Raw genomic sequence first — 27344 nt, forward strand, 5'->3', positions numbered from 1 at the left:
GCGTTGTCAAGGTTATGTGAAGGTCACCTCCAACTTTTTAAATGGGACACCCTATATGCTTTTGCATATTCTTGTAGCTTATCTCGAGAACTTTTCAAAACACTATAATTAAGTTAGTTTTCATTAAGTACTTTCCGAGTTATGAGGCTTGAAATCATTTTTTAATTTTACATAAACCATAAAATATCTTGTAAAATATTTATTTTTCGATTAGCTTACCTTAATACTTTTATGTACAAAATAATGAGAGTAATCAATTGGTGTAAAGAAAACATACAGTTGTTTTTAAGAAAAAATATGGAATTGTTAATTGCAAATTACATATTTTTTCTTAAAAACAACTATGTTTTTTCTTTACATCAATTGATTCCTCTCATTATTTTGTACATAAAAGTATTAAGGTAAGATAATCGAAAAATGAATATTTTACTAGATATTTTATGGTTTATGTAAAATTAAGAAATGATTTCAAGCCTTATAACTCGGAAAGTACTTAATGAAAACTAACTTAATTATAGTGTTTTGGAAAGCTCTCGAGATAAGCTACAAGAATATGCAAAAGCATATAGGGTGTCCCATTTAAAAAGTTGGAGGTGACCTTCACATAACCTTGACAACGCTATTCGAGGTCATAATAATGTTGCTGTGTAATGCGCCACATAAAACCCTATAACTTTTGTATGAAACATTTTTTTTTTAAATGCGTATTTTTCGAAATATTAAGGGGTTTCCACACTTTTGCTAAACCCTGTATAAGGCCGCAGCACAGGTCCCACGAGTCACGGCTTATCGGTCAAAGAGCGCAGACTATTATAGCCGCATGTCCTCTAGCTTTTGCGAGGAGCTCCAGAGCTCCATATAATTAACCGCAGACGATTAATTTTTTTTTAAATTCCGTTATATATGGTATCTATATACAGAACATTAAATCAATATTTATTCAAAAATAAATATCAATATATACGTAATAAATGTATCTATATATAATAAATATCCACTGAATATTGTATAGATATTTACAGGATATTGGTTTACATATCCTGTAAATATTTATGGAACATTGAATAAATATCCACGCAGAAATCTAATGAATATCCAGTATACATGCAATGGATATCTACAGAAATATCCACTAAATATTGTATGAATATCTAATGGATATTTATGTAGATATCCTATGGATATTTATGAGATCTCGAATGGCGGACATCTGGATATCTAAAGCACGTCTAATAAATGTTTCCTATATGTATATTCGTGGATATCCTTAATGCCCATTGAGAACATCTAATATACAGGGGAATTGTTAATTGCAAATTACATATTTTTTCTTAAAAATAACTATGTGTTTTCTTTACACCAATTGATTCCTCTCATTATTTTGTACGTAAAAGTATTAAGGTTAGATAATCGAAAAATGAATATTTTACAAGATATTTTACGGTTTATGTAAAATTAAGAAATTATTTCAAGCCTCATAACTCAAAAAGTACTTAACGAAAAGGTACTTAATTATAGTGTTTTGGAAAGCTCTCGAGATAAGTTACTAGAATGTGCAAAAATATATAGGGTGTTCCATTAAAAAAAATTGAAGTGACCTTCACGTGACCTTCAAATGACTCTTCAAGGTCAAACCAATGGTACCATCTTATGGCCCCCTCGAAACCATAAAACTTTTGTCTGAAACATTTTTCTCTAAAATGCTTTGTTTCCGAAATAATTGCGTGCGTTAATTAAAATGGCTCACCCTGTATATCTAATAGATATTATTTTCTGTGTGGGATATTATACTTACCTGCGATGATGTAAATTGTTGTGATTTTATACATGACTTGCGACGACTCAATTTAACATTTATTTCCGAGATCTTTTTCAGTACAAATTGCGCCGCAATTACATATAATTAAACTTCGGGACGAAGTTTAAAACAGGATGGCCGAGCTGAAAGATGGCAGCACCGAATAGAATCGGAACAGACGATATAGCGACGGCACTGATCGCCGATTATGCGTGCGCTGCGTTACGCACTGGCGCTGAGTCGATAATGATTATGCGTATCGATCTTTCCAGAACCTTTGATTGAAGATAATGAGAGGAATCAATTGGTGTAAAGAAAACACATAGTTGTTTTGAAGAAAAAATATGTAATTTGCAATTAACAATTCCATATTTTTTCTTAAAAACAACTATGTGTTTTCTTTACACGAATTAATTTCTCTCATTATTTTGTACATAAAAGTATTAAGGTAAGATAATCGAAAAATGAATATTTTACAAGATATTTTACAGTTTATGTAAAATTAAGAAATTATTTCAAGCCTCATAACTCAAAAAGTACTTAACGAAAAGGTACTTAATTATAGTGTTTTGGAAAGCTCTCGAGATAAGCTATAAGAACGTGCAAAAATGTACAGGGTGTTGAAAAAAAAAGGTCACATATTTTGATAGCAGGTAGTATTGATCAAAACAAGAAGAAAAGGTCTAATTAACATGGGTCCTAAGACTAATATCTTCAAAGATACAAGCTATTTTGTTATTTGAGCTCTTTGTCATTTTCTTATTAGTCGTGTCATTTTTAGAATGTAATGAACAAAGGAGTAGGGGAGAGTGGGGTATTCAACACCCGTCGATGGCATCCAAACACTGCAGGATCGCATTTTCAATGCGTGTCGGCAAATTTCTGACCAGCCAGGTGTATTTGAAAGAGTGCGTGATTCTCTAAGGCGTAGGGCTGAAAGATGCGTGAGAGTGAATGGCAATCACATAGAGCACCTCCTCTAATGCTGAGTCAGCATTAAAATTTTTTGTTTTTTGTAAAAAAAGAGTTTTTATTTTGTTATCATACATTCAGTTTCTTTACTTCAGTTTTTTTATGGAAGATAAATGATTACATTTCATATTAAAATAAAAATTGTTTCTTTATCTCTCTTTGTTTATTTTTTATTTTTTAAGGCACCTAGAAAAAAGATATCCCCATTGTACCCCACTCTCCCCTACTCCTTTGTTCATTACATTCTAAAGATGACACGACTAATAAGAAAATGACAAAGAGCTCAAATAACAAAATATGCTTGTATCTTTGAAGATATTAGTCTTAGGACCCATGTTAATTAGACCTTTTCTTCTTGTTTTGATCAATACTACCTGCTATCAAAATATGTGACCCTTTTTTTTCAACACCCTGTATAGGGTGTTCCATTTAAAAAAATTGAAGTGACCTTCACGTGACCTTCAAATGACTCTTTAAGGTCAAACCAATGGTACCATCTTATGGCCCCCTCGAAACCAAACAACTTTTGTCTGAAACATTTTTCTCTCCCGGGCTTGGTTTTCGAGATATTCGACTGGATGGATTAAAATGGGCCACCCTGTATATATATATTATATATATATATATATATTATATATATATATATATATATATATATACTCTTATTATAAACTGAGTGAATTTATTATCCTCCGATCAATTAAAAGACAAAACAGAACATTTCCGTACAACTTATTATAGACACGTTAATTTTTTTTCGAATAAAATCTTTGCAAAATATGCAAAACCAAACAAAACTGCATTAAAGGAATAAACAAAATATCCATCTTTCATTGGTTGTTTTAACAGAATTATTCCGAAAATTGCCGAACGCAAGTAAGCATCCAAGCGAGAACGCTGATGTCGATTCGACATCTAATCGATGTCGAAGAAGTCTAGATTACGTCTAATCTAAATGCAGATCTAGAAATATTGCAATATAGACGTCTCTTGCTTTGAGTATTTTTAGACTTCATTTATGATATATTGACTATCAGAAGAGAATTTTCCATAAAATTTTGGGATTTTATTTTTTTAACTGCTATGAGTCTCTCTAAACATGTATTTAATGAGTCGACGTCTTTTAAACGTCTTTAAGACGTGTTATATCCCGATTTTGGACTTTGTGTTATCTGGGAAATGTTGCACGTGCCGCAATGTTAACTTGAGTTTTTTTCATTCCTACGCAGTGTACAGATGAATCACATTCATATTTAGTGGTCATAAAATCTAGAATATATGTGTTTTAATACAATAGATTGATGTCAATTTAAAGAAATGCTTATTTAACAAATTGGAAAAGAATTAATTTTCAAAAAGGTGACATTTGCTTTTCAAAAACCAAGAGTGTTACCTAAATCTAATATTTAATTTGTTCCTTGAATTCGGTTTTGAATTTGGCGGTTGTCCAGCAGTTGATTAATTATTATCAACAGGATGAATAATTGAATTCGTTACTGTTGAATAACGTGCAGCAAAACCAACAAAAAATTTACGCCACATCGCTAAATTATTCGGTCCCATATCATTTGTAACACTATGTACATAAAGTCCGATGGATTTAGCTTTTTGAATAATTTTAAGTACGATAGGATGTAATAAAGCACCGTCATAGCTGTCAGGTGTTAAATAGAAAGCGATATTTTGTTTCTAATGTGAAAAGATACCAGCAAGCACAAAAATCAAACCATGTGTAGCTTGAGCACTTTCACCATGCATGAAAAAAACACGGAAAAGGTAGAAAAATAGAAACAGGAAAAATGCAGAAAAATGAAAAGAAAATTAAAAAAATCATAAAAAAATAAAACCATAATAAATTAAACCTTTAAAATAAATAAATATAAATCAAAATATCAAAAAATCCATAAAAAAATAAAACCATAATAAATTGAACCTTTAAAATAAATAAATATAAATCAAAATATCAAAAAATCCATAAAAAAATAAAACCATAATAAATTGAACCTTTAAAATAAATAAATATAATTAAAAAAAAAAGAACAAAAAGAAAGAAGTTATAGTATTATACGCACCTAATTGTAATAAATCTATTTTTAAAAAACATACCAATACGTGTACGAAACGATGAAATTCCACAATACGATTGTGTCGATGAGTCAAATTGTTGACCTGGTGCAATAGCCATTTCATCCAATACAAGCATGCAATCTCTTTCTTTAGCGTCCTTAAACAAAGCTACCTTGTCTTCTAATAATTTAAAAATGTCACAAATACCTTCTTCGAATTGGATACTTTCTAGTTTCCTCCGGAGTGTACGTTCGGACGGTAAAGGTATTTTTTGTTTCCGCAATTCCTGATAATCACTAGAACCGCAGGAAAACTTCAGTTTAAGTGCTTTTTTTATGGTATCATTAGACCACAAACGGCCACGTGAAGATTGTCTGGTAAGAATTTGATCATCATTAAATAATAGTTTCATTGATGATTCCAAATTCGGATAATTTCGGGCTTTATTTTGCATTGTAGTCAATCTCTTTATATGTTTCTTTAATTGAGTATTACATCGGTTATTTTTCAGGATAATTTTGTTGGCCAAATCAATTTTTTTGTTAGCTTCCTCTAATTGTTTCTTTAGACATTTAACTTCATCAACTTCTTCGTTGCATCTGTCTTTTGAATAGTATTAAAAATAAAAATGAAGGAAAAGCTAGAAGCGATGGAGGGATGGCTGGAGGAGCAAGAGGATAGTAAATGGACAATAATAGGGGGTGACTTTAACGCGAGGACGGGGAGGTTGGGAGGAGGTATAGAAGAGGGAGAGGAGGAAGGAATAGTAAGAAAATCAAAAGATGGGAAGGTTAATGAAGAAGGAAGGAAATTGATAGGGGGACTAGAAAAGAGGGGATGGGGAATCCTGAACGGAACGGTAGAAGGGGACGAAGAGGGGGAATTTACATATACTGGGGGAAGAGGAGAATCAGTGATTGATTATGTGGTAGGGGAGGAAAAGGTAAGGAAAAGGGTGGTGAGGATGGAAGTAGGGGATAGCGTGGAGTCGGATCACCATCCATTGGTAGTATTTTTAGAAGGGAAAGGAGGAAGGGCAAAGGAGAGAGGGTGGGGAAGTAAAGAAGTGGTGGGAGATGGACAATAAGAGGAGGGGAAAAAATAAGAGGGGAGATAGACTGGGAGACAAGGACGTTGATGAAGAGTTGGAAAGGAAAATAGGGAAGATAGGAAAGAAATTGAAGGAGGGGGAAAGAGAAAGTGGGAGGAGGAAAAGAGTAGGATGGTGGGATGAAGAATGTGAGAGTAAAAGGAGAGAAGTGAGGAGAACATTAAGAGAGTGTAGGAAAAGGGGAGGGGAGGGAGAAAGGTATAGGAAGGAGAGAGCGGAATACAAGTTGTTATGTAAAAGGAAAAGAGGGGAGGAAAACGAGAGATGGATTAAGGAGGCGCAGGAAGTAAGGACGGAAGGGGAGGTATGGGGGATAGTTAATAAGGAGAGGAAAAGGAGAAAGGGGATCAACGAGGGGATAGAAGGGAAAGAATGGAGAGAGTACTTTATGAAGTTGTTAGGAGGGGTAGAAGGTAGAGTGTTAAGAGGAGGGAAGGGAAGAAGGGCAGAGGATGGAGAAGAGGATCTGAGGAGAGGAGAGGTAAGGTATGTTTTGGAGAAGTTGAAAAAGGGGAAGGCGGCGGGGGCGGACGGGGTGCCAAACGAGGTATGGAAGTGTGGGGGAGAAAGGATAGAGGAGTGGATCTGGGGCTTCTGTAACAGGGTCTGGAGGGCAGAAGGGTAGCCGGAGCAGTGGAAGGATGGAATAATTGTTCTTTTAGTGAAAAAGGGGGCAGGAATGAAGGTAGAGGACTATAGAGGGGTAACGTTGATGCCAACGCTATACAAAGTGTATGTGGGAGTGTTAACAGAGAGGTTGAAGGAAGAGATGGAGGAAAAAGACATGGTGCCACAGAATCAGACAGGTTTTAGAAAGGGGATGGGAGTAATAGACAATATTTATGTTCTAAATTTTTTGGTGAATAGGCAGCTAAAGTGGAAGGGTGGAATTGTGGTTGTGACGTTTGTGGATCTAAAGGCGGCGTTTGACTCGGTGGACAGGGAGGTGTTAATGGAAGCAATGAAGGGGAGAGGGGTTAGGGAAGGATTAAGGAGTAGGATAGAAGAGGTATATAGGGAGACAAGGAGTAGAGTGAAGATAGGAGAGAAAATAGGAGAGAATTTTTGGACGGCAAGAGGAGTGAGGCAGGGATGTCCAATGAGTCCGTATTTGTTCAACCTAGTTCTAGCGGATGTGGAGGAGGTGTTGAGAAGGGGAGGATGGGGTGGTGTGAAACTAGGAGAGGAAAAAATATATTGCTTGGCATATGCGGATGACATGGTGCTGTTGTCAGAAAATGAAGAGGGGATGGCACACATGTTAGGGAAATTAGAGGGGTATATGGATAGGAAAAGGTTAGAGGTGAATGTGGGGAAAACGAAAGTTATGAGGTTTAGGAAAGGAGGAGGGAGGAGGAAGACGGCAAAGTGGAGATGGAAGGGGAAAGAGATAGAGGAGGTGAAGGAATTCACATATTTAGGATATAAAATGCAAAGGAACGGAGGACAGGAAGCGCATGTGAAAGACAGGGTAAGGAAGGCAGGGGCGGTGATAAGACAGGTGTGGGGGATATGTAAAAGGAGGTTTACGGGAGATTGGAAAAGAAGAATTTGGCTGTGTGAGAAGTTGGTAGGAACGGTAATGGAGTTTGGTGCAGAAATATGGGGGTGGAGGGAATGGAAAGAGGTGGAGGCAATGCAGGAAAGATGGATTAGGTGGACGCTAGGGGTGGATTGGTGCACACCGGGGTATATGGTAAGGGAGGAGACTGGGAAGGAGAAGTTTAGGATAGGGACAGGGAAAAGGGCAGTAGGATTTGAAAAGAAACTGGAAGAAGGGAGAGGCGGAGGCTTAGCGAGGAGTTGCTTTGAGGAAATGAAGAGGAAGATACGAGATGGAGGGGAAATGACAGCGTGGGAAGAGGAGAGGAGGAAATTTTTTGAGGACAGGGGAAAAGAAGTGAAAGAGATGGAGGAGAAAAGAGGAAGGGAGAAGAAGTATATGATGGGTGGGAGCAGAGGGATAGAGAGATGCAAAAGGAGGAAAGATGGGAAAGGATTAGAGATTCAAAGTACAATAGATGGTATGGGGAGGTGAAGGAGGGAATACCGGTATATCTGGAAAAGGGATGGGGGGAGAGTAGATGGAGGAGGGTGATAAGATTTAGGTTGAATAACGAGATGAGAGGAGCGAGATATTGGGAATCAGAAGAAAGAAGGAAGTGTAGGCGGTGGGGGGGGGGGAGAGGAGACATGGGAGCATGTACTGGGAGAATGCAGAGGAGGAGGAAAAGAGGGGAATTGGTGGGAAAGAATGGAAGAGATCTTGAGTCAGGAAGGGGAAGGAGAATGGTGGATGAGGGAGATAGAGAGTGAAAGAGAGAAGGAAAAGGGGGAGTATGGAGGAGAGGTGGAAGGAGAGGGTATGTTGAATGGAGGGGGGGGTGTGGAGTGAAGGAGAATATGTAGAGTATGTGGAACCGGAAGTCGAAAAGTCAGGGGTAGATCTCTCTCTCTTAGTTAGGTTAGATAGGGTAGTTTGTAAGGTAGAATGTAAGGCAGTCATAAGCCGAGGATAGTCATAAGTTAGTATTAAGCAAAGCGAGCGGTTGTTGGACAGGCGGTGTCTTCTCTGCGCGGCGAATCACAGCATAGGTGCTATGTTTGATGCAGTATGCTTATGGTTTATTTTTATTTTTATTTTTAGTTTATTTTTTGTTTTATTTTTATTTTTCTCCGTTTTTCCTTTATCTTTATTTTCACTGTGGTTTATTGTATTATACTGTATTTATTTTTATTTTTACTTTTATTTTATATTTTCTTGTTATTTCCCTTCTGTTTATTTTGGTTTGCGGATTCTGTATTCTTTTTATGTGAAAGGTTTGTAAGAGGTTCGGGTACGCTCCTCGAAAAAGCGCCTTCAATCCTCAAGGGGACGAATAAAGATATCATCAAGTATTTATATTAATAAATGTATATATTTATATTATATATTATAAAAAAATAAAAAATCATGTTACTTACACAACGCTGTAATTCACAATTTGAACTTGCAACGATTGACAGCAAAAAAACAAATGTACACACATATATTGAATTCGATACTTATTCATATTTCGATTTATCGCCGCCATTTTCTGAGCAGATGGCCAGTCTCTAGTACAGGGTCTCTATGCTATCTTACCTAAGGCTGCGTTCGGAAAGTACTGGCAGTAATTTCCGAACGCAGCCTAAGCTTGATTCAACAAGTTTCATCTTATCACGTATTAACATACTGAAATTGTGAAATTTATTATATCTGTGGTTTTATAATATCATATGAGGTATTATTTTGCTGAAATACATTTAATATCCGTTGTAGGATGATTCTGTAAATTTTTAAACACATAACGATATCGTTACGTATCGTTGTGCATTTTAACATGTAAAAATATATGCACAATAACACGTAACAATGTCATTATCTGTTTAACGAGTTATAGAATCGCCCTACAAACAGAATCGATCCGCACAATCGTTTAATAGGCTTTAACGAACCTAAATTATGGTATATAAATAAATTTGTTATAAACTCGAGTTTGTCTCTGCAGACACACACACTGCACACGCTCACAAACATGTACTTCGTTTTTCAGTTTTCGTATTTAATTAGTGTCATCCGATTTGTACTCTCAACGAGTTTTTTATACATCACAAAGAACAGTATCGTGCCTGTTTCGGAAATCAAGTGTGCCAATAATAATAATAAAGAAAAAAAAAAGAATAAGAAATACATATACATATAGTATGGCTGATCTTCCAGTAAGAAACACATTCTTACTATTTTGTTACGTTCTTTTTATTGTAAGAAAGTACGAACATGATATCGCATATACTGTTCATCTATTTTTCAACATTTTCTCACTGCGTGTGATTTATAAATAAAAGTTATATAAAATAATAAATTATAAATTTATAATTATATATCAAAGTCAAAAATTTCTTTGCTGTATTGAGAACATAAATTTCATGTATATATTAGATGTTATCTATTAAATACAGCTCTTAGCTAATGTGTCGATGATTTTTTGGTCTATAAAATATATATTTGTATACTATTATTTTTATTTTAGTAAATGATAATTTAATGTATTTTATTAATATTCCAAAAACATTTTTTATAATTTATAGTATTTCTAATTTCCATATATGTACACAGAATTGTACATTGTATTGACATAATGTTACACTTTTTTCTTTGATAAGTTTCGAAATTCACAAAAATTGCCACATCAATTTTGTAATATTAAAACTATGCAATATATCATGCAATATATTAGGCCATTGCGTTGAGCAGATGTATTTTGAAGAAGGATCTCTTATTAACTAAAGATTTCCTTGTTCTTTGATTAGCATTTCTCACTTCTGATGTTTGTCGTTTAATATTTAATATTTTAAATTTGTGCATTTAACATCGTATACCTAATTTTGAACATTTCTAGTGCCATGAATATATTTCTAATTTTTTTCTATTATTTCTTGTACTTGATGGTTCTTCAGATACAGAGTAAATGTTATAAACGCAGGCTACGCAGAAAAATAGAGAAAGAGAGATAGAAAAAAATTAGACGTAATGAAATAAAGAGAATAGTGACAAGTTCAGAAATCATTCGGAGTCAAGTGAATTAGATGAAAACTTAAATGAAAACTCAGACGAGTCATTAGAATCTGAGATATTTTGTGAACAAAGTCAAGAAACTGTGATTGCTTCCAATAGATTTTTATGTAACAGAATTGAACATGCTAGAGAACATGCAAAAGAATCTCATGACTCAGAGTATGAAATGAATAATGATAACTTTGTTGCTGATAGTGAGGAAGAATTAGATGAATGGTCTAGTAGCGATAATAATACAACTGATTATAATGAAAATGAGCAGTCTGAGTCTACGAGTGACAATGATGATGTTTTTCAATTTCCAAACAATGAAACTAAAGAAGTGTATGTTACAGAAGCAATCCGTGAGTGGGCATTGGAGGGGAAATTCTCTCCATGAAAAAACTTAACAATTTATTGTTGAGACTGCATGTAGTGCATCCTACTTTACCGAAGAATTATAAGTCATTATTGAAGACCCCTTCTCATTTAAATATCGTAGAAATAGAACAAGCTCAAATATGGTACAAAAGCATACGATTTAATCTTGATGCTATGTTGTTGGAAGAATATTTAAAGACATATCATCAAATTTGCATTGATGTCAATATGGATGGACTTCCAATCTTTAAAAGTTCACTCCTTAAATTTTGGCCAATATTAGGTCATCTTATTGGTTCAGAAAATGAGCCATTCGTTATAAGTATTTATTTTGGAAGAACAGATCCTACAGATATAAGAAGCTTCTTAAATGATTTTGTTAATGAAGTTGAAGATTTATTTCAAAATGATTATACTTTCAATGGGATTACATATCCATTTGTTATAAGGAATTTCATTCTTGATGCACCTGCGCGTTTATTGGTGAAATGCTGTACAGTACATGGAGGATATGGTTCATGTGAAAAATGCACTGTTATAGGAGAGACTGTACATTCAAGACGAGTTTATCTTGAACTCAATGAACCTCTAAGAACAGACGAATCATTTAAAATTAGAGAACAATCTCTTCATTATTGTGGTCAATCACCTCTTGAACAAATTAATATAGGGATGGTTTCTCAATTCAGGTTTGATCCATTTCACTTGGTTTGGCATGGAGTGTTTAAACGATTGCTTGAGGTGTGGCACACATGGAATGGTCCGTGGAAACTACATAGAGAAGTAAGATGGAATATATCTTTTCTTCTTCTTTCCTTAGCGGACACTTGTCCAAGAAATTTTGTAAGAAAACCAAGATCACTAAAAGAATGGATCATGTATAATGCTACTGAAGAACGTCGTCTGTGTCTTTATGATGGTATCGTAGTTTTTAAAGATAATCTTCAAAAAAATGTGTACCATCATTTTTTGATGTTGCATGGCGCTCTTACCATCCTTTCCAGTCCCATACTTGATCAATCAGAGATCATGTGTCATTATGCTGATGATTTGCTACGAGCATTCATTAATCATTCTATTGTAATTTATGGTAAAATGTTTGTGGTATATAATGTGCATGCACTTGCTCACTTAGCTCAGGAATGTTTATCTTATGGATCATTAGATAAAGAACAATGCTGAAAAAGGGCCAAAATTTGCCTGTAAGGGGATTGTATGAAATCGGTATATCTTTATGTTTTTGAACCTGCTGGACTCGAAAATTAAGCTCAAAATTGTCCAAACACCGGGGAAAATTGTGAAAATGCAATTTTTTTACAGAAAAGCCGCGTTTTGCAGCAAATGTTTTTTAATGAACAAATGGCAATTGTAAACAAAAATAATCTTTTTTTTAAATAGTATGCAGAATGTGTTATTTGAACGTAATCAATCTTCTAATGCAATAGCTCTTTTTTTATTTTTAATCTAATCTGGTATAGTTATTTTTTATTTTTTTTTATTTTTTTTTATTTTTTATTTTTTTATTTATTTATTTATAATATTCAAAAAAGATAAAAGAGATTTTTTTATCTTTTACTACAAAATGTTTAACATTTATGAACATTAGCAAAAGAAAATGAAATAAGATACAGAAAAAAATGAGATACATAAAAAACTGAACGTAAGAGAAAAAATAACTTAAATGTTTATAAATCTTCATCTTCCGATTCTTCTAATTGTAGATTAGATTGAAAGACATCGTCTTCATGTATTCCTGGTTTATTAATATTTCGGAATCTCGCGTAACTGAAAAACCAAATTATCATAGTAATATGTGAGCAACAACCATTTACTCTATTACCTATTTTATACCCACAACTTGTCCTACAATTGATTGGAGACCAAACAAACGTGTATCTAAAAGTACGTAAACATAGTATTTGACGCTATTTGAATGTCTTGAACGAATTCGAGTTTTCAGCAATAAGCTGTTATTCATATCTAAGTCAATACCGTATTTACGGAAATCTATATTCGCAGTCTCTTTTGCTATTTGGAAATAAAAGTCTCCATCATAACTTAAATGGTCAAAATAATATCTACTTGCCATTTTGATTTGATAGCTACCACATACATAGCGATATAAATCATTGAGATCGAATCTGGAAAAATCTATTTGAGAATCTTCAATTGATTCAAAGTTGGAGTGCCGAGCGTTCAAGTTTTCTGTTTTGATGAGTATTTGTAAAAGATTTGGTTGATTCGAACGTTCTAACATGGTATAGGCTATATCTTTTTCTAACTCAGTAACCACAGAAGGAGAGAACGTTAAGTTGTATAATGCACAGGCCACTTTAAAATCGTTAAAAAGCTCTGACACAACTAAGTTCGAAATAACTTGACTAAAGTATTTATATTTTAGTTTTACGTTTCCATTGACTTTTTCAACCTGATATCGCAATCTAGTTACTAACCTAGAAACATTGGCTTATTCGGTTGTGAGAGGAAGCCTAGGACCATCTGCAAAAGATAGCATTTTTTAAATGTGCCTTTTTTTTCAATGTGGACTATTGAATCACGGAAACCTCTGTCAATTATTAGAACATCACCTTCTTTAAATGCACTCCAATAGTCTTTTTCTAGTAGCTCATTCATTATCGAAGCATCATTTGTTTTACCAGGGTAAGGACCGTAGACACTAGCAATGTAACCATCTGGATATACGGCCATCATTGGTTTAATAAGATTTCGCGATTTATGTAAACAATATGTGTTCCGTTGGAAAGAAAAGTCTGCACCTTTTTGTATAAATAAATACGTTCCATCCAAAAATTATTATTATTTTGTCACCAGTGGGACTATAAAAAATCTTTGACGTTTCAACCAAATGATTCAGTGCTTCATCTCGATTACGAGGAAAACTTAAGTATTTTTTAACAAGCGTTTTTTCAAGAACTCCTCTTAAAATCTTGCAATATTTACTACTCGTGTTTTTATCAACGTTCCATCGAATTGCCATTTCCTCAAAAGTGTATCCTCGTCGCAATCGAGATAAATAAATACCTAATGCTAACTCTTTGTCTTTAACTGCTAACTCATATGGCTCGATAAAGGATAAAACTTCTTTGAATTGTATAATATTCAAACCAGTTTCGAAAAGTAAAAGATCGATTTTCATATCCAGAAAAGAAATCTTAGATGGAATCGTATTTTTTGTATATATTATTTTAAAAGTCTCTAATAAATCATAAACTTCAGAAGAAGTTAGTGAGACGCTGTTTGAATGAGGATGGAAGTCGTCAGGAATGTTTAAAGAATCATTCTTTCCATGTGAACGACATATGCGAGCATTATACTTAACAAAAATAGTTTTAATATAAATATTCAAACACTCTTCTTTACTTAATAGTCTAAGTAATTGAGACTTTTTGCATTGGAAAATGCACTGAGAATGATTTAAATGACTACGACTAATAGTGACTGAAATCGAAGATTGGGTATCGGAAGTAGAAGAATCATCGTTGGTGGGGTTAGAAAGTAGTACGCTTCCGCTGTTTGTAAGAGCTGTCGCAGATGCAGCGGTGTTTTCTTTATTACATTTTTTGTAGCAACGTTTACAGTATACACTGTTCTGAGATATCAAAGTGTAGGATGAACGTGATTTTTTTTCCAGAGAAACGTTGCACTTAATACAGTTAACCATTATCACGGAATTTATTAATCTTAACTCAGTTTAAAAATAACAGAAAATGAAGTAAGCTTGAGTGTTTGTGGAAATAATATGCAAGTGAGAAATATAACTACAATAATATGATTTGAAAGTGTGCGAGAATATGTAAGAAGAGTCGAATGGAATGTAGGACGAAAGAGGTCAAGCGATAGCTTTATGAACTAATCGTTTTCTATTGTTGCGAGAATCAGCAGCGGTCGAGCGTTCACATGTACGTGAAGTTAGCACCGAAGTTAGCGTTTACGTATTCTTGAAAATGTGCGAGGAGCGCTCAGACATTGACTTACGTCTTACGATATAAATCACAAATCACAGTCAGTATCAGTATTAGTTTTTTTTAATTAAATTAAAATGAGTAATCACAACCTTCCTCTCTCCCTTTTTTCTCAAAAACATTAATAAAATAAGACATTTTTCGTTTACAATTGCCACTTGTTCATTAAAAAACATTTGCTGCAAAACGTGGCTTTTTTGTAAAAAAAATTGTATTTTCACAATTTTCCCCGGTGTTTGGACAATTTTAAGCTTCATTTTCGAGTTCAAAAACATAAAGATATACCGATTTCATACAATCCGCTTACAAATTTTGGCCTTTTTTCAGCATTGTTTTTTAGTGCTTTTCCTTATGAGAATCTTTTAAAATCCCAAGAATTCACTTAAATCAGGTTACAAGCCTTTACAGCAAGCTGCGCGTCGTAATCTAGAAAAAACAGTGTCAGTATTAGTGCATCTTCCAATAAATGATAAAGAAGTTACTTTGTCACATAGGCATTATTATAGTGGCGAGATTATTGAAGGTTCTCATTTCAAAAGTATTTCCATTGGTGATGTTGTTTTAAAGATTGGACGGAGAGACTCTTGTTTTATGACAATTGACGGAAACGTGTTTGTATTAAATGTTGTGAAAAGAAGAGGATATTTACCTAATTACAAACAAGAATACAAATGATTGGAATAATGGTTGTGAACTTTTACATGATAATTTAGAAGAAAAGAGTGGCGATGAACTTCTTATCGAATTATACAGAGAACGTCCGTTTTTATACGATAAGAGTAATGCCAGCTTCAAGGATTCTTTAATTAAACAAAACGCTTGGATCGAAATTTCCAAAATAATGATCCAAACTAATAGTAATAAATTTTATTTATGCAATAAATTAATAAATTATATAACTAATAAAATAATAATATATAATGGATAATGTATGTATTCATTCTTTTAATCTAAAATTTTTTTCTATTTAGATGATATGTACACTCCTTCCTATTGTCAAAAAAGATGCATGTCATTAAGAGATCAATATAATAGAGAGAAAAAAAAAGCAGAAATTGAATCCAAAAGTGGAAGTGCTGCTGCTAAAGCTTCTCGATTTCCTTTTTTTTCGCAGTTGGCATTCTTAGACCATGTTATTAAAAGACGAAGGTATTTATATATTATATATAACTTATAAAATTATTTTTTAAAAATTATATCTGCTTTAATCATGTCTTTTATTTTCAGAAGTTACACTAATAGTATTAAATCTCAACCAATAAATGATGAAGATAATAGTACTTGTGAGTTACAAAGTGATAAATCAAATAATGAAATTAATGAAAATGAAAATAATCAGCACAGTTACAAATTAAAAAATTTTAATAAAGAAAATGTAGCACCAAAAATGAAAAGACGAAAAATTGACGAAACAAAAGAATTAGAGCAAACATTAATTCAAATGGGTCAAAGAATTTCGAATTACATGGAAAATAAAGTTTCGGCAGCAGATGATGCATTCATGGAATTTCTAAAAACACAATTTAACGGTATTCCAGAAAAAGAAAAAAATATAAGAAGAAAGATGATGATAGATACTCTGACCGCGCCATTACCAGAAACGTAATTTGTTTTCTTTAAAGAAGTTATTTTATTTATTTTATGCATTTTAGAGTACAAATAGATATAAGATTGTTTTTTTTTCATTCTGTGATAATCTTGTTTTATTTCAAAAATTTAATAGAAGAAAATATTTTAAGTTTCAAACTAGTTCCTAGTTTGTAAATACCAAAAAGTATTTTAACATTATTTTTGTATTGCTGTATTCTAATGTATAATCTAAATAGTTTAATAAGATTATAAAGTTTATGTTGTGCATTCTTCTCATTATATTAACTATGAATAATACAAGTAATGTTTAATATAATAGATTATTTGTAATGTATGCATACAGTTTATAATAAAGTTATATTAATTCTAGAATAATATTATTTTACAGAAACCATCAAAAAGATTGCAAATGCAATATTCTTTTTAAGAAATTGCTAATAAGCATGCTCTCACACCAATAATATTCATTCTACGCGAATAATTAAATATAATTATAAATTATAATATGTTAAGAGACAAATGTTTTCATTGATCATGTTTAAATTATATATAAAATATTTTAATAATGTCTTAGAAACAAAAAAAAATGGGAAAAAGTATCAATATATATTAGTTTTAACATATATGTACACATCCACACGCACACGCACATACACGCTAAATCTGTAGTATATATTAATACTTTTTAAACTGAAAATCAAAACAATTTATACATTTTGTATGGGTTGAAATATAAATATAATATAATAAAAGTTCTTTAAAAATAATATATATTATTCTCTTTTTTTACATAAAAACTTTTATTTTAAATAGATAATTTTTTATTATTATTGTTATACGATATAAAAACATATTACACACACATTCATTCGTCTGCATATACACCTCTTTGGACATAATCATGCTGCCATTCTACTTTTCCAGCTTCGGAAACAAAATAATCGCTTAAAGTATTCCTTTGAGCTTCAGCACTTTGTACGTTATTGTCTTCAAGATAATTTGAAACAGTGATCCAGGGTGAATATTGAACATTAAAAATTATTAGTTTGAAAAATTACATTCTATTTTTATTTAACTTTTTTACCTGATCAGCATCATTATTAGAAATTGGTTCTTGGCTATATATTTTATGTCCAATGCGTTGCTCTTCTTTCATTACATAATTATGTAGACATACTGAAGCTGTTGTAATTAAATCTGCGGTTTCTGGTAGCATACTAATTGCTGTTTGAAATATCCTCCATTTACTCGAAAAAATTCCGAAAGCACTTTCCACTGTTCGTCGTGCTCTAGACAGTCGATAATTGCTAATTTTTTGTTTATATGTTAAGTTTCTGCTAGAATAAGGCTTCATTATTCGTTTCGATAACTTAAAAGCATCATCAGCCACAAAGTAGGTGTATGTTTTTAAATGGCTACCAGGGAGATTTATTTGTTCCGTTGGTAAATTTAACTGATTATTAATTAAATTTACTCCTATGTCACATTCATTAAAAATGCCCCCGTCACTGTTTCCTATAAAAAATATATTATTATTATAGTACATATGTAAAATTATTTATTTTTGTTATTGCTTACCTCCATATGCTCCAATGTCAACCAATGTAAATCTGTATAGATGATCAGCAACTGCCAATAAAACTATACTATAAAATATTTTATAGTTAAAATATAAACTTCCCGAGTTTGGAGGACAGCGTAATCTTACATGTTGTCCATCAACGGAACCCACACAATTTGGAAGGTTCCATCTTTTCCAATATTCATGTGCACATTTCTTCCAATCTTTTTCCATAGGTGTAGAAAGATACAATGGTTCTAAAATAATCAATAATCTTTATTAAAATGTGGCAGACTTCCTTTACCACTTCTCTTACTGTAGATTCACCAATTCTAAATGCCAAAGCTATAGTAAATGGTAGGTCACCTGTAGCTAGATATCTGCAAAGTATAAGTATAATACATTTATATTAATTATATAATATAAACTAAGACAGAGTTATTAGACATTTAAGCATGAAATAAATATTTCAATGATTAAATAATTCAATAATTCAATAATTGTAGTACATAAATACCGTAAAGTTATTAAAAGTCATAGTTCTGGGACTAAAGCACGAGCACTTTTTTTGGTTAAATGTGGTTCTGTCATTTGTACCAATTGTTGAAAATGTGACAATGTCATCCTGGTATAACGATAAAATAATTCAGGATCATTTTTTATTTGTTGAAATAAATTATCGTAATCTCCATGTTGAATCCTCATTTCATTTATAGGTCTCACAAGCCATCGTCTATTTATCCATTTGATTTGTTTTCTCTTACGAATTAGCAAAAAACACAAATTTATCCAGTATGTCACATAAATCACAAATTCACTATTGTTCTTCATTTTGATGAAGTACACTGTAAATTATATATAAGAATACGTTGGAAAAATAATATATAAATTTTAATTATATTTATATGTTTCTCATTAAAACAATAAATAAATCATATTTAATTCATAAGTATTTATTTTTATTATATAAATATTTTATTTATACCATCTACCATCATACTTGTAAAAATATTATTTTAAGATTATTATTTTTATAATATTTTGTAATAATAGCACTTCGAAATAGAGCAAATAAAAATATCGATTAACCTAAATTAGCAATTACTGATTACTTTGATTATATTGGGCAAAAGATATAGAGATAAATAAATCATTGCCTTTATAAGTAAAGCTACTTTTATTTTATTTTAGTATATTTACTTATAAATTATTAAAATATATATTTACATGTTTTTACTTACCTTGTCTGATGTAAAACACACTTGTTTGCACTTTTCGTACACGACTTACATAGTTACGTATTTTCTCTGCCTTACTTTACGTCTACGACTACGACAGACGTAAGCGCTTACGTTTAGTTCTCTGCCATAGGCCTTACTTGTGCAAAATATATTGGACGCAAGGAAAAAGACAACAAAACAATTTCAGAAAAAAATGTCTCCCCAATCATTTTCCAGCAACAAAGTTATTAACGCTACAAATTCACTAAAGAAACAATCTCAGGAGCACCAAATTGAATTGATGCATACCCGGGAAAAAAAAATCCATGTCTATTTATATAAAAAAAGTAAAATTATATAGTCTTATATAATTATATATAATATCACATATGATTTTATCAGAGCATACGTTTTTGTATATGCTTAGATATGATGTCCATCTCTGACCATTTCTGATCATAAAAAATGATATTAGATAACTCACGTCATTTTGTACAATCAGACATAGTCAGATATTGATATCATATCTAAGCATGTATAAAACCAAAGTAAAGGTTAGTTTCATGTATGCTTTGATATAAATCATATATGATATTATATATAATCATTTAAGATTATATATAATTTTACCTTTCTTTATATAGACAAATATAATTTTTCCTAAAAATTATATCTTGCATTATATATTTAATTAATTAAAAGTCCTCTTTATAAGTCCTATTAATAAATATTCTTAATAAATAAGAATATATTCTTAATGAATAAGAATATATTCTTAATTTGCGACTTCTACGCCGCAACTCGATTTTCGTGTGCGCGACATGTTTCTTCATTTGCCGCTACGCGGCGACACCACTCTTAATTTTTCTCGTATTTAATATTTATCATGAAATGTATATAAAGGACTTGTATTAACGTAAGATCTAAAGTATATTTTTTTCCCTTAGCAGTGGTGCGAAAGAGAGGACGCTGCTCACACACAGGTTCTCTGTGTGCACGTGAGCCGCATCCTCTTTCTGACATCACTGTTTATCAGTTTAATTTCAAACTGAATTTAAAATAATTTATTTAATAATCTGGATTCCTTGTTGGGATTCAGAATATTAAACAGATTATTTGAAATTAGGCGGAAAAAAATTTTTAGACCAATAATTAAATTTATTTGACTTCAACAAAATTTATTAAATCCAAAGAAATATTTTTCTCTGTATATTAAGAATATCTCTAGAAGATTTTCCTCTTAACTTAAAAGGATCTTCTTGGCGCCTATTTTAGTGGTATATATTCTAAAGAAAAGTGGCATATTCTTAAGTTAAGAATACAATTTTTTTGATGTACTCTTAGTGGTACTTAATTTTCAGATCTGATAATATTTATTCATATATGATATCATATATGAATATATTTGGCAAAACATAATTAGATATTGACAAAATCCATATATGGCCAATTTTATATGGACTTTTTTTTCCCGGGTATGCATACTGAGAGATCGAAATATAACACACACACACACACTGATTGTTACACTCATCGTGTGCAGCAATCAGCTGATCGCGTCGAGCTCCCCACATGATCGCCTGTATCGGACGGTGAGTTGCGCCGTCCCTGTCTACCTCTTGTACTCGTTCCGTAATTCGCAAACTATTTTATTTAATAATTTAAAAACTAAGCCTCGTAGACAATTTTGGTAAAGGGAAAATCGTCTTAGAATAGACTCGACAATTTATTTTTTTAAAGACAAACGTTTGTTCTGGATCACCCTGTATAATCGTCTTTTATAAATTTTATTACTTAATAGATTAATTAATGCAAAGTGGTTTACCAAACTTTTATTAATGAATTCTAGTTGTATCTGTGTGATTTTGAAATGCATATTTTTATCATATCTTTTAACTTGTGTACATTATTTTTGCAGTGTGATTATCTCACCTCTTTCGGTTCCACTAGCGATGAAAGAAAAGCTGCTACTACAATTATGCAAAAAGTTATGTATAATTCGCTGGCAAAAAATTATAACTAGTAGGGACGTGGCCAAATAAATCAAAGAAGAAGAAGAAAAAATTATAATTTTGATGGCCATGATGAGAAAATAGGCTTTAAAACACTCAATCTGTGGACAGTTATTGAAGGTAAAATTCTAATGTTTTGTTACTTTGCTTTTAAATTAATATTTTCTCTTTTCTATCTTTTTGCGAATTTGGAGTACAACTTTATATCAAATAACTCTGAAATAATAATTTTACAATTTTGATATGCATTATACTTATTTTCTTTAAATTTACTATTATATTGTAACGGCAGAGCCGTTACTACAACTTTAAATCGCGCGGTTCGAACACCCGCCCGCGCAAACTGGCGCTGAGCGCCACTGTTTAGAGCCTTATTGCCGAGCCGCGGATTGAGAGCCGCGGCCTACCCCACTTCGACACGTATGCCTGTGTGGGGGTATCGCGTGGGGGTATCCAGCCGGGTATATAAGCCGACCGCTCCGGCAGACCGATACCTTTTCCTGTCCCGACTCTCGGGACGCTTGAAGCCACAGGGCGCACTCTGGGCATTCAAAGCTTACCGAGCTCCTATCCCTGCTCTGGTCCAGAGCACGGTCGCTAACGTGCCCGGTCGGGTGCACCCGACGACCAGTAGCATCCCGTCGAGCCATGGACGATCCGGTCCAGGGTACGGGCGCTCTCGTACTCGGTCGGTTGCAACCGACGTCTGGAACCGTCCGGCTCACATCTTCGACGACCTAACCGCCGTTTTCACGGCACTGACCGAATAGCCGTTTTCACGGCTCCTGACCGAATAGCCGTTTTCACGGCTCCGGTACGAATAGCCGTTTTCACGGCTCTTGGAACAAACAGCCGTTCTCACGGCTTCTGGGACAAACAGCCGTTTTCACGGCTCGCGCCCGACCTGCATCCGTGCCTAAGCATCACCCTGTAAATATTCTGCGTCTTTAGGATAAAGTCCGCGTCGTGCTGTGCACATCTTGCGTTTGATCCGCGTCCGCCACGAACCGTACGCAACCACCCTGTAAATATCTTGCGTTCGCGTCCGTGCCTAGTTGTACGCGACCCCCTGTAAATACCCAGATAGCACATAATATTCTCCGTATATTCTGAATTCATACGGAATCTCCCATACATATACGTAACATTATGAGAATATACTGATGATATCGTAAGGGATCGTCCCGATTGCGCACATTCCCGATCGGACACAGTCCCGATCGGACACAGACCCGATCGGACACAGTCCCGATCGGACACAGACCACGGTGATATTGACCACGTTGCGGTTGTCCACCTTACCTACCGGCGGGGTGGTTGCGGGAGGGGGGCCGAAGGCCCCCCTTGCACCCCCCGCGTGTGTGTGTGTGTGTGTACATATGTGGTCAATATCACCGTGGTCAATCAGAACTGTGTGCGATCGGAACTGTGTCCGACCGGACTGTGTCCGATCGGGACTGTGTCCGATCGGGTCTGTGTCCGATCGGGACTGTGTCCGATTGCAACCGTATGTGTCCGATCGGAGTTGTGTCCGATCGGGTCTGTGTCCGATCGTGTCTGTGTTCGATCGAGACTATGTCCGATCGGGTCTGTGTCCGATCGGGACTGTGTCCGATCGGGTCTGTGTCCGATCGGATCTGTGTCCAATCGGGACTGTGTCCGATCGAGAAATGTCGCTGTGTCCGATCGAGAATGTGCGCAATCGGGACTCACTCTATCGTAAGCAGTATATAATGGGCTAAGAACATTTTGTATATTCTGAGGATATCGTATACAGAATATCACATTTTGCATTCATATCGTAGATTCTGCATATATTTTGTAATTTATCCCGAATATCTCGTATATATACGTAATATTCTGGGGATATTCTGAGGATATCGCACACAAATTATGTGAATTATCGAAATAATAATGTAAATATAAATATACGTCGTAAATCACGTTTAATATTTTGTAGAAATGTGAATTGTGTAATAAATAAGTATGCTGGTGCTTTGTTAGTGAAAGACAACACCAACAGGCAATTCAGCAGAACAAACCGCTTTATGGCAATCGAATGTGATTGGCTCTTACTTTTAGAACCAACAAATCAACGTCGAGATTCAGCGGAAAATGTAGGGTGCTTTCCAATAAGGACACAGTGTGACACTGCAACCGACGCTAAAGAGCACCCCAACTCCCCAGGACATGGGAACAACGGAGCTGACACCGGGGACGTCAGGGACCATGAAGACCGTGGAAAAATATAAATCCACAGAAAGAGCTATGATCCTAAGCCCAGAGGGAAAACTCATCCCGTTCAGAACTCTGGACAAGGTAATCAAGGATGACGGGGACCGGAAAGAGGATGAAAATACGTCCGATCCTCAAAACTATAAATATATTTTGTAGATTTAAAGATAAAATATATACATTATAATTATGTTAAAAAGAATTATAAAACTATTGTCCTAACCTATAATATTAAGAAAACAGTGCGAATCGGGGAGCACTTTAAAGAAAAACAGCCCAAAAAAGCGATAGTGTAGAAAGTGTACATCGAAAGTGCACTTTAGCATGTTACTTCTAATAAAATAGAGTTAAAATGTTAAAATATGTTTAGAATAGTAAATCAACACATATTATACTAATATCAAGTAGTATTAAGGAAAAAGAACTGTAAAAGAGTTATTGCGCAAAAATTAGAGTAACGCGCATATGAAAAAATGATTTGCGCATGAATAGTGCAACTGCGCATAGGAACAAAGTGTAAAAGAGCGACTGCGCAAGCGCGAAGCGTCTGCGCAGATGGAGAACCGAAGTGCGCATGCGCAATGCGTCTGCGCATAGCAGAAATGCGAAAACCAATAGGAAACCGACCAAAATAGCAGCGCGTAGAGAATACGAACACACTGGACCGCCCAGATAGCGCTGTTGGTGGGGATAGCGAAGAGTGGGGAGGCCTATATAATGGGCTGCAGAGCTCATTCGAGAGCTTTTTCCCGGATGCGATCGTTGCGAATTTTCGATGGATAGCTAGTAGCGCGAGTATCGAAATTTTCCATTAAAATAACGAGACGACGCGAAAGTTGTTTCGCGTACACGGCGATATAGTGTAAAATAAACATTGTTCATTAAAACGAGAAATAACTAATAATCCAAGTTCATTTATATTTTATTTTATTAAATATATTAATTTAAATATATATTTGAACGGTAGCAGTTATCATTTATCCAAGTGATAAATTCCAAAATCCTTGATACGTAGTGATTAGTCCATCCGAGAGTGATCTGAAAAGAAATATTTGTCAAACGAATATTTCCAATACAACGGTGACTTACCTGAGGGGAAATCCATAACGGTGACGTCATCCGTCCAGCGTTGTCCAACAGCGAAGTCCATCGTCCAGCGACGACCTGAAACAGAAAAAGAAGTATTAGAACGAGTGGAAATTCGACGGGAATACGTCGTAAATTTCCGTCGTTGAAGCGCAGTCAGCGGCCATCTTGTAATCTAATACGGTGGCGTGACGCAGCGAAGCGAGGCCGGTGTCATATTCCAGGGACCTCGACTCGGGCATTGGGATTATCACAACTCAAAATCCTTGCTTGTTGGTGGATAAACAAGCTGGCGACCGTAATAACTAAAGGTAAGAGAACTACATCCTCGGACATTTTTACCCATTAATAAGTCGTCCGATCACAACACAGAGTATCATTCTATCTTCTTTCAATACCAGTGAACAACAAAGATAGAATGATACTCTGTGTCACACTGTGTTCTTATTGGAAAGCACCCCTAATAACGCTGCCCAACTGTTGAGTCTGTTGAATGCGGATTCTCTGGCATGCTGCTGCGCCGCGCGCAGGCGCGTGACCGCAACGAGGTGCATGGCCGCAACGAGGCACGTCGCGCGACGAGTTTTTGTTTCTATTCAATTGTCTTGCCTTTAGCTGTGCGTTTATCAACCAGCCAAAAAGATATAAGAAGCTGTGCGCTTAAGACAAAAAAGAATTAACGTGGAAAGGAAACGTGGAAAGGAGGATCATCATTTATATTCATTGCACTGATTTTGAGGCAATTGAAGTAGTAGAGAATATATATTGCAGGTAACAAAAAAGTCGTAATTTTGATAGTTTTTAAACACTGTTTTATTTTGTGTTTTAATGAGCGAAGATCCACTCGGACATAAATTTTACAAGTAGTGGCGAGGGCTCGTACTGGTTCAAAAGTATCGATCAGCGTCGCAGATAAAATATCAACTCTGATATAACTCTGATATATATTGTTTCCTTTTTCACGAGCCCTCGCCACTACTTGTAAAATTTATGTCCGCAAGTGGATCTTCGCGCGCTCTCTCTCTTTCTCTCTCTCTCTCTCTCTCTCTGCCATTGAGAGGACGTGTCAAACATCGCTCCGTAAAAGTTTTAATTATTAAATGGTTAAATAGATAGGGAAAGTGATAAAAAGTTGTTTAAGTCTTAGCTGCATGGGCGGAGATTAACCATAAGTGTTATCTAGCCGGGATATGCAGTTTGATGAGCGTACGAAGTATTTTTTTCTTCTCGGGACGGAACATTGAAGTCTCGACAGGTAGACATTAAAGGTGACAAAAGTGCTGACGTGTGGAAGGTGGACATATAGGTGAATGATCGGCCACGCTGATATTAGCGATTTTGGTCGGTATGGAACGATGAATATGTTGAATATCGATGCTCGGCATGTAAGAAGGCAATAAAAAGTCAAGTAGTGACGTGTAAAAAATGTGTTAAACTTTTTTACCATCCGGGATGTGTAAGTAAACATAAAATTTATGACAAAAATTATGAATATGTGCCATGCCAAGGCCCGTTTGAGAAATTTATGATTGAAAGTGATAAGGAAGCAGACATGAAGAAGACATCATCATTGGGAAACTCCAGAGATAGACTGGGTTCAACAGGATCTGCGGAATCGATTACAACACTAGGCGGAAGCAAAACGACAAGTATGAGTGGATCTTCGAGTATTGAAGTAAAAATAGATTGGATTGTAAGAACAGTGAAAGAAATGAAAAATGAAGTAGCATGCAAGAAAGAAGTTAAGATGCTGATTAAGGAAGTAGTACAAGAGGAATTGGAAAATATTAAACGAGAGTGGATGGAAGATTTTAGAAGAATGATACAAGGAGACGCTAACGCTCCCCTTGAAAGAACACAAAGAAGCTATAGTGAAGCAATGAAAGAGAAGAAAAATGAAAATATTATAATTATTAAACCTAAGATGCAACAGGAAAGTGAAGCTACAAAAAAAATGATAAAAGAAAAAGTAGATATCAAGAACATGGCTGTGGGAATAACAAAGTTAAGAAAAGGAAGCAAAGGAACAGTTATTCTGGGTTGTGAGACAGAAGAGGAGATGGAAAAATTAAAGAATACGGTACAAGCCAAGTTGGGTGAGAATTTCAAGGTTACGGAGTCACCGCAAATAAAACCGAAGATAAAGATTGTCAATATTAGTGAAGAGGAAATAAAATTGAATGATGATAATTTAATAGATACAATTAAAAAGCAAAATAAAATGGCGGCGAATGAAGGATTTCAAATGAGAATTGTGAAGAGAATAATTAAAGAGAAGCAAAATGATGATAGTAAATCACGAAAAAGAGGAAAGGAAGGAGGTTCTGTAATAATTGAAACAGATAAAAAAACATATGAATTAATATTGAGTAAAGGTAAACTAAGTGTAGGATGGAATAAGTGCCCTGTGTTTAATCATATTAGTGTTAAAAGATGTTTTAAATGCTGGGGTTATTTTCATATTGCGAAAAATTGTACTCGAGATGAAACTTGCCACAAATGTGCCGGGAAACATAAAGCATTTGAATGCAGGGAAACCAAGAAGAGATGCGTAAACTGTATGTTTAAAATTCAAGCATACAACTTGGAGATAAGTGATGAGCACGATGCGCTTGATCCGCAATGTCCAACATTCAGGAGGGCGATACAGGAAGAGAAGAGGAGAGCCGGCTGGGAGGATACGAAATAGTAATCACAGAAGAAAGAAGAATTAATATTATATACAAATGCGCAAAGTCTGTTAGCGCATAAA

General features: G+C 34.3%; 1 pseudogene; it reads right to left on the reverse strand.

Moving 5' to 3' along the window:
* Nucleotides 1-17343: 17343 nt before the first annotated feature.
* Nucleotides 17344-24928, reverse strand: LOC145973327 (uncharacterized; annotated as a pseudogene).
* Between the last annotated feature and the right edge of the window lie 2416 nt (nucleotides 24929-27344).

This window comes from Camponotus vicinus, unplaced genomic scaffold, assembly GCF_025532165.1.
Source record: "Camponotus vicinus isolate PSW18456_S1 unplaced genomic scaffold, iyCamVici1.0 SCAF_6, whole genome shotgun sequence".
Lineage (NCBI taxonomy): Eukaryota > Metazoa > Arthropoda > Insecta > Hymenoptera > Formicidae > Camponotus > Camponotus vicinus.